Below are 9,664 nucleotides of genomic sequence, written 5' to 3' on the forward strand. Positions count from 1 at the left end.
ACCTGAAAGTGAGGAAGGCCCTTGCATGGAGGGCCCTAAACGGCATGGCCAGCGTATGGAACTCCAACCTCCCCTGTCAAACCAAACTAAGCTTCTTCTACGCAACGGTAGAGTCCGTTCTCCTATATGGCAGTGAATGCTGGACCTTGAAGCCAACCCTGCAGAAGTCTCTCGATGGGTGCTACACCAGAATGTTGCGGGCAGTACTCAACATCAATAAGAGCACACATGTTACAAACACAACTCTGTATGATGGAATGCCAAGGGTGACCCAGAAAATAGCAGCCAGGAGAATGAGACTAGCAGGACACTGCCAAAGACACCAAGAGCTGCCAGCCAGTAAACTAGTGCTGTGGGAACCAACACACGGGCACCGGTCACGAGGACGTCCAGCGCTAACATACGTGGATGTACTCAAGAACGACGCAGGAGCCCAAAGTACCAACGAACTGGCCAGATGTATGGAGAACCGGGATGACTGGAAACGACGATGGAGGGCTCGTCTGAGGACGACCTAGAGACCCCCAATTTATATTGTAAAATCGATAGAAATAGAAATGGAACCAAATGGACCCATTTGGTTCCATAACGGGTCCATTTGGTTCCATCTGTCCACAGAGTTACAGACCCATAAGGGTCCATTTGGTTCCACACAGCACAGATACAGCAGAATGTAGTCTCTGATGCCACCTGGTGGTAACAACAGACAACTGCAGTATGCGGCAGCGTGTATTTCATCCGTACGACGGTGACGCGCGTCGAAAACAGCCGATGTTTAGGGTTCGTACTTCGGCTGTTTTCGCCGACTGCGCAGCCGCAGTGCCGAGTCACAGAAGACTAGCTAGCCAGCTAGCCGCTAGCCGCTAGCTAGTAGCTGTGTGTCTTCATGACGTAAAAACGACACTTTATTTGTTGTAAAACTTTCTTTATTTGAATCGATAGTTTGTGTTAAATAATCTTCTATTTTTTAGAACAACAATAAAACACTTAGACACGTATTAATACCCATGAAGATAGCATAAAGCTATCGATAGCTAAAGCTAAAAAGGAGGACATTTAAAAGATCAACTAAAGCTTATGTTAGCTTTAGCTATCGTTAGCTTTATGCTATCTTCATGGATATTATATTAATACGCGTTTAAGTGTTTCATTGTTGTTCTAAAAAATTGAAGATTATTTAACACAAACTGTCGATTCAAAAAAAGAAAGTTTTACATCAAATAAAGTGTCGTTTTTAGGTCATGAAGAGTGAAGACACACAGCTAGCTGGTCAGCTAGCGGCTAGCGCCTAGCTAGGCCCGTCACGGCACTGTCTAATTAAATAACCCTAATTTTATTCTGAAGGCAACCGGATGTCTTAAATTTCCTAGCTCTCAAACAGGAAGTATTAAATTTGCTCAAAAGACGGAGCCCTCTCAAACCGGAAGTCCTAAATTTGCCGATTAGACGGAGCCAAACATAATTTTATTCTGAAGGCAACCGGATGTCTTAAATTTGCTAGCTCTCAAACAGGAAGTTTTAAATTTGCTCATAAGACGGAGCCCTCTCAAACCGGAAGTCCTAAATTTGCCGAGTAGACGGAGCCAAACATAATTTTATTCTGAAGGCAACCGGATGTCTTAAATTTGCTAGCTCTCAAACAGGAAGTTTAAAATTTGCTCATAAGACGGAGCCCTCTCAAACCGGAAGTCCTAAATTTGCCGATTAGACGGAGCCAAACATAATTTTATTCTGAAGGCAACCGGATGTCTTAAATTTGCTAGCTCTCAAACAGGAAATTTTAAATTTGCTCATTAGACGGAGCCCTCTCAAACCGGAATTCCTAAATTTGCCGATTAGACGGAGCCAAACATTGGCTGTTTTCGACGCGCGTCACATCTCGTACGGATGGAAATACACGCTGCCGCATCCTGCAGTTGTCGGTTATCACCACCAGGTGGCATCAGAGACTACATTCTGCTGCTCTCTCTCTCTCTCAGCGTAGCGTAGCTGGTCGTATCGACCACGTCGTATGGACGTCGTATGGACGTCTTTTTGCAACGTATCCTGGTCGTATGAGTTTGACTGTCAGGTCGTTTCGACCACGTCGTATGGACGTCGTATGGACGTCTGGCTGGGACGGCGACTAGGACGGGCGGGTACGTACGGGACGCTTTGGGGTTGGTGGTTGGTTTACAGAGCGGTCTGTGTGACGTCGTATGGACGTCGTATGGACGTCTCTGCAACGTATCATGTAGAATGTAGAATGTAGAATGACTCTGTACTGCGGCTGTGCCGTCGTCGCCATGGTTTTTGGGAAATGTAGTCCTTGGATGTAGTTTTACAGGCCCATCCCTATGATTTATAGATCTATTCTAACGGTCCATCCCCATGTTCTATGGATCTATTGGTAGTCATATGGGAAATGTAGTCCTGAAACTGTCAGTCGTTCCTATTGGTCATATTCTACCGACGTCACCGGAGGAGTGCCAGCGCTGCAGCCAATCAGAGAAGCAGATACACCACCAGGGCTACCCGGAAGTGATTGTGTGGTGTGGACGGAGCGGGCTCCGTCTTATGAGCTAATTTAGTACTTCCTGTCTGAGAGCTAGCTAATTTAAGACATCCGGTTGCCTTCAGAATAAGATAAGGTTATTTAATTCGTTAATTAAATAATTATTACATTACATTATTAGTATTATTATTACATTACAGTTATTGTAAAGACACACATTATGTTTCTGTGTAAAAATAAGTAATTAAATAACATAAAAAAGTTATCTAAATGGATAAATGCTATTCACTGGAGTGCATGGACTTTATAAAGTGGACACTGGACAAAAGACGGCTCCGCGAGGCAACTATCTGGACACACCCACGCGTTCGGGAAGATGTCCTCTACCACCCCACAGTCTCCGCTAAGCGGGAGAGGTGTAAAATTCACAGCAGCAGAGCTTCTACTGGGGTCAATGCAAAAAAATTTACCGTTTCCGGACCCAGAATGGACACTGGACAAAAGACGGCTCCGCGAGGCAACTATCTGGACATACCCACGCGTCCGGGGAGATGTCCTCTACCACCCCACAGTCTCCGCTAAGCGGGAGAGGTGTAAAATTCACAGCTGGAGCCCTTCTACTGGGGTCAATGCAAAAAAAATACCGTTTCCGGACCCAGAATGGACACTGGACAAAAGACGGCTCCGCGAGGCAACTATCTGGACATACCCACGCGTCCGGGGAGATGTCCTCTACCACTCCACAGTCTCCGCTAAGCGGGAGAGGTGTAAAATTCACAGCTGGAGCCCTTCTACTGGGGTCAATGCAAAAAAAATACCGTTTCCGGACCCAGAATGGACACTGGACAAAAGACGGCTCCGCGAGGCAACTATCTGGACATACCCACGCGTCCGGGGAGATGTCCTCTACCACCCCACAGTCTCCGCTAAGCGGGAGAGGTGTAAAATTCACAGCAGCAGAGCTTCTACTGGAGTCAATGCAAAAAAAATACCGTTTCCGGACCCAGAATGGACACTGGACAAAAGACGGCTCCGCGAGGCAACTATCTGGACATACCCACGCGTCCGGGGAGATGTCCTCTACCACCCCACAGTCTCCGCTAAGCGGGAGAGGTGTAAAATTCACAGCTGGAGCCCTTCTACTGGGGTCAATGCAAAAAAAATACCGTTTCCGGACCCAGAATGGACACTGGACAAAAGACGGCTCCGCGAGGCAACTATCTGGACATACCCACGCGTCCGGGGAGATGTCCTCTACCACCCCACAGTCTCCGCTAAGCGGGAGAGGTGTAAAATTCACAGCTGGAGCCCTTCTACTGGGGTCAATGCAAAAGAAATACCGTTTCCGGACCCAGAATGGACACTGGACAAAAGACGGCTCCGCGAGGCAACTATCTGGACATACCCACGCGTCCGGGGAGATGTCCTCTACCACCCCACAGTCTCCGCTAAGCGGGAGAGGTGTAAAATTCACAGCTGGAGCCCTTCTACTGGGGTCAATGCAAAAAAAATACCGTTTCCGGACCCAGAATGGACACTGGACAAAAGACGGCTCCGCGAGGCAACTATCTGGACATACCCACGCGTCCGGGGAGATGTCCTCTACCACCCCACAGTCTCCGCTAAGCGGGAGAGGTGTAAAATTCACAGCAGCAGAGCTTCTACTGGAGTCAATGCAAAAAAAATACCGTTTCCGGACCCAGAATGGACACTGGACAAAAGACGGCTCCGCGAGGCAACTATCTGGACATACCCACGCGTCCGGGGAGATGTCCTCTACCACCCCACAGTCTCCGCTAAGCGGGAGAGGTGTAAAATTCACAGCTGGAGCCCTTCTACTGGGGTCAATGCAAAAAAAATACCGTTTCCGGACCCAGAATGGACACTGGACAAAAGACGGCTCCGCGAGGCAACTATCTGGACATACCCACGCGTCCGGGGAGATGTCCTCTACCACCCCACAGTCTCCGCTAAGCGGGAGAGGTGTAAAATTCACAGCAGCAGAGCTTCTACTGGAGTCAATGCAAAAAAAATACCGTTTCCGGACCCAGAATGGACACTGGACAAAAGACGGCTCCGCGAGGCAACTATCTGGACATACCCACGCGTCCGGGGAGATGTCCTCTACCACCCCACAGTCTCCGCTAAGCGGGAGAGGTGTAAAATTCACAGCTGGAGCCCTTCTACTGGGGTCAATGCAAAAGAAATACCGTTTCCGGACCCAGAATGGACACTGGACAAAAGACGGCTCCGCGAGGCAACTATCTGGACATACCCACGCGTCCGGGGAGATGTCCTCTACCACCCCACAGTCTCCGCTAAGCGGGAGAGGTGTAAAATTCACAGCTGGAGCCCTTCTACTGGGGTCAATGCAAAAAAAATACCGTTTCCGGACCCAGAATGGACACTGGACAAAAGACGGCTCCGCGAGGCAACTATCTGGACATACCCACGCGTCCGGGGAGATGTCCTCTACCACCCCACAGTCTCCGCTAAGCGGGAGAGGTGTAAAATTCACAGCAGCAGAGCTTCTACTGGAGTCAATGCAAAAAAAATACCGTTTCCGGACCCAGAATGGACACTGGACAAAAGACGGCTCCGCGAGGCAACTATCTGGACATACCCACGCGTCCGGGGAGATGTCCTCTACCACCCCACAGTCTCCGCTAAGCGGGAGAGGTGTAAAATTCACAGCTGGAGCCCTTCTACTGGGGTCAATGCAAAAAAAATACCGTTTCCGGACCCAGAATGGACACTGGACAAAAGACGGCTCCGCGAGGCAACTATCTGGACATACCCACGCGTCCGGGGAGATGTCCTCTACCACCCCACAGTCTCCGCTAAGCGGGAGAGGTGTAAAATTCACAGCTGGAGCCCTTCTTATATTGGTAACAGCCTACACATAGAGGATGTGGATGGAATTAGTGAATGTCCAGTTATTGGCAATGCCTTGACCACAGATACGAAACAGAGTAATGATGAAGCTGACAAGATTGCTTTAGAGATTCTACAAATTAACACATCTGCTACACCCATGAAAATGCGTGTGAACAGAAGGTGTGCCAAACATCCACTAGATGCTAATGAATGGGTCATGCCAAGTAAAAGGGCTGTCTATTGCATTTGCCAAGCGCCAAATGACCGAAATAAAGCTATGATTGCATGTGACCTCTGTGGAGCCTGGTTTCATATGGACTGTCTGGGAGTTTCACCTAGTCGAGACTTTGACAAACTCAATTATGCGTGTTTATCCACTACTTGCAATCATGAGCCATTGACACAGGGGATTTTATATACTGAAAAGAATAGCAGTGTTCATGTGCAGCCTATAAAGCCTGAAAAGAATAGCAGTGTTCATGTGCAGGAAGACAGCACTAGTGTAGATGAATCACATTTAAATCAAACCAACAGTGTTCATGTGCAGCCTATAAAGCCTGAAAAGAATAGCAGTGTTCATGTGCAGGAAGACAGCACTAGTGTAGATGAATCACATTTAAATCAAACCAGCAGTGTTCATGTGCCTATAAAGCCAGTTGTTGTGCACCACGCATTTCATGAGAGCACTGTACATAATCATTCTGTACAGACTCTGAGTCTAGATGCTGTAGAAATAGATCACTCGTATAGCACTGTACAGAATCAGTCTGTACAGACTCTGAGTCTAGATGCTGTAGAAATAGATCACTCGTATAGCACTGTACAGACTCTGAGTCTAGATGCTGTAGAAATAGATCACTCGTATAGCACTGTACATCAGTCTGTACAGACTCTGAGTCTAGATGATGGTACTGTTCAGAGTGTCATGGGACTATCTAGTGCTACATTAGGACCCTTCAAACACAGTGCCATTGAACCTACTACCTTTACTTTGAAGTCTTCAGAATGGGACACTGTAAACTCCTTAAGAGTCAAAGGAAATAAATATTTTAAGATGTATGAATGGCAAGAGCTGTTTGCCAGCAAAGTCAAGGAATCGAATCCATACTGTATAATCCGTTTTGTTAATCACTACTTTTCTACCGCTGTCGTTAGAAAATCAAACAAGCCATGTCTGACAATCATTGGCGCCTGTCGGCATACTTCATGTGAGATGACCTTTAAAATACATCTCTATTCATTCGAAGACGGCATATTTCATATAGCTTACACTGGCAACATACATCACACAAAGGACAAATTGAGAGGTAGATATATTAGAAGCACAGAGCGTGCAAACTTGGGTAGAAAAATGAAGAACCGATTTGCACATAATGCTTACATTGAGGCAGTGAACAATGCAGACCCAAGGTCTTTAATAGCTGGAAATCGTAGTGGAGTTGGCAAAGACACTTCTTTGTACAGGCAGGTCAAATATGAACAGCGGAAACTAGGATGGAAGGATAACAGTGAGATCAAAGCTTTGATGGACCTTAAAAAAGAATGGGAGGATAAAGACACAGACAGTGTTGTTGTAAAAGGATTCATTCAAGTTATTAAAGTTAGTCCCCTTAAGGTTATATGTTTTAGTAAAGCAGGAGTGAAACTGTGGCACAATGCGACCGCACAATGTGCTGCATCATGGGATGCCACAGGGGGGATCATTAAGACTAAACTAACAGAGAAAAGGATTTTGTATTATGAAATTATAGTAAGTTCATTTAATTCATTCAAACACAACACCGATTCAGATTAATAGTGACAGGTCCATAGTGCTTTTAAAAGCCAGTATGCGTATCTTCAATCAAGATAGCATGAGTAATGAGTATGTACTTGTTAGTTGTTACGCTGCTGGAGAATAGTGGTAGGAAAGGCAGATAACAAAGATTTAGATTTCTGTACCATAAGGGCATGTAAAAGTCATTTGATGAAACAGGCAAGTCACATTTGCAAACAACAATACATACACAGAGATAAGAGGTATAATTTGGCTATGTACATCTTCAGCACTTTAGTTAATGCCAAAACACTACAACAAACAAGTACAATAGTACAAGCTGCTTGTATTGTACTTGGTAGTAAAAGGAACTCTAGCGTGGTGCAAGCCAGTATTGACACCATCATGTCTGAGACACAGAAACTAGCGCCACAGAAAGAAAATGTTGATACAAAGCATGATCGACAAGACAAGATAAATTGAAACCATTGACACCTACTTCGATGGTTCAGTTGTCATCTATGCCGGGGAATTTAGCAGCTCTCATTCAAGCGTTTTTTCAAAATCCAGGTCACACATTTGATTGCAAAACAATCTGTGGTGTCACTCAACAACTAGTGAATAGCATCCCAGACTTGGCCTTAGGAATGCACAATGACCCATTAGATTTTATACACAAACTAGTAGATTGGTTGAGTATGTGTGGTGTCCACACAGTTGTTCAAGCAAAACATACAGACATCTGTACATTCTGTGCCTGGACAGTTGAAAGCAATTCTTCTATTACTAATATTTTTGCATTACCGCTGCCAGGAAACGGTAATTTTTTTGCATTGACCGGAAACGGTATTTTTTTTGCATTGACCCCAGTAGAAGCTCTGCTGCTGTGAATTTTACACCTCTCCCGCTTAGCGGAGACTGGGGTGTGGTACAGGACATCTCCCTGAACACGTGGGTATGTCCAGATAGTTGCCTCGCGGAGCCGTCTTTTGTCCAGTGTCCATTCTGGGTCCGGAAACGGTACATTTTTTTGCATTGACCACAGTAGAAGCTCTGCTGCTGTGAATTTTACACCTCTCCCGCTTAGCGGAGACTGGGGTGTGGTACAGGACATCTCCCTGAACACGTGGGTATGTCCAGATAGTTGCCTCGCGGAGCCGTCTTTTGTCCAGTGTCCATTCTGGGTCCGGAAACGGTACATTTTTTTGCATTGACCACAGTAGAAGCTCTGCTGCTGTGAATTTTACACCTCTCCCGCTTAGCGGAGACTGGGGTGTGGTACAGGACATCTCCCTGAACACGTGGGTATGTCCAGATAGTTGCCTCGCGGAGCCGTCTTTTGTCCAGTGTCCATTCTGGGTCCGGAAACGGTATTTTTTTTGCATTGACCCCAGTAGAAGGGCTCCAGCTGTGAATTTTACACCTCTCCCGCTTAGCGGAGACTGGGGTGTGGTACAGGACATCTCCCTGAACACGTGGGTATGTCCAGATAGTTGCCTCGCGGAGCCGTCTTTTGTCCAGTGTCCATTCTGGGTCCGGAAACGGTACATTTTTTTGCATTGACCACAGTAGAAGCTCTGCTGCTGTGAATTTTACACCTCTCCCGCTTAGCGGAGACTGGGGTGTGGTACAGGACATCTCCCTGAACACGTGGGTATGTCCAGATAGTTGCCTCGCGGAGCCGTCTTTTGTCCAGTGTCCATTCTGGGTCCGGAAACGGTATTTTTTTTGCATTGACCCCAGTAGAAGGGCTCCAGCTGTGAATTTTACACCTCTCCCGCTTAGCGGAGACTGGGGTGTGGTACAGGACATCTCCCTGAACACGTGGGTATGTCCAGATAGTTGCCTCGCGGAGCCGTCTTTTGTCCAGTGTCCATTCTGGGTCCGGAAACGGTACATTTTTTTGCATTGACCACAGTAGAAGCTCTGCTGCTGTGAATTTTACACCTCTCCCGCTTAGCGGAGACTGGGGTGTGGTACAGGACATCTCCCTGAACACGTGGGTATGTCCAGATAGTTGCCTCGCGGAGCCGTCTTTTGTCCAGTGTCCATTCTGGGTCCGGAAACGGTATTTTTTTTGCATTGACCCCAGTAGAAGGGCTCCAGCTGTGAATTTTACACCTCTCCCGCTTAGCGGAGACTGTGGGGTGGTAGAGGACATCTCCCCGGACGCGTGGGTATGTCCAGATAGTTGCCTCGCGGAGCCGTCTTTTGTCCAGTGTCCATTCTGGGTCCGGAAACGGTATTTTTTTTTGCATTGACCACAGTAGAAGCTCTGCTGCTGTGAATTTTACACCTCTCCCGCTTAGCGGAGAGTGGGGTGTGGTAGAGGACATCTCCCCGGACGCGTGGGTATGTCCAGATAGTTGCCTCGCGGAGCCGTCTTTTGTCCAGTGTCCACTTTATGAAGTCCATGCACTCCAGTGAATAGCATTTATCCATTTAGATAACTTTATTATTATTATTATTATTATTTAATTACTTGTTTTTACACAGAAACATAATGTGTGTCTTATAGCATCATTTAAATGCTTAAT

Source organism: Protomyctophum bolini (genome assembly GCF_963924005.1).
Source record: "Protomyctophum bolini genome assembly, contig: SCAFFOLD_77, whole genome shotgun sequence".
Lineage (NCBI taxonomy): Eukaryota > Metazoa > Chordata > Actinopteri > Myctophiformes > Myctophidae > Protomyctophum > Protomyctophum bolini.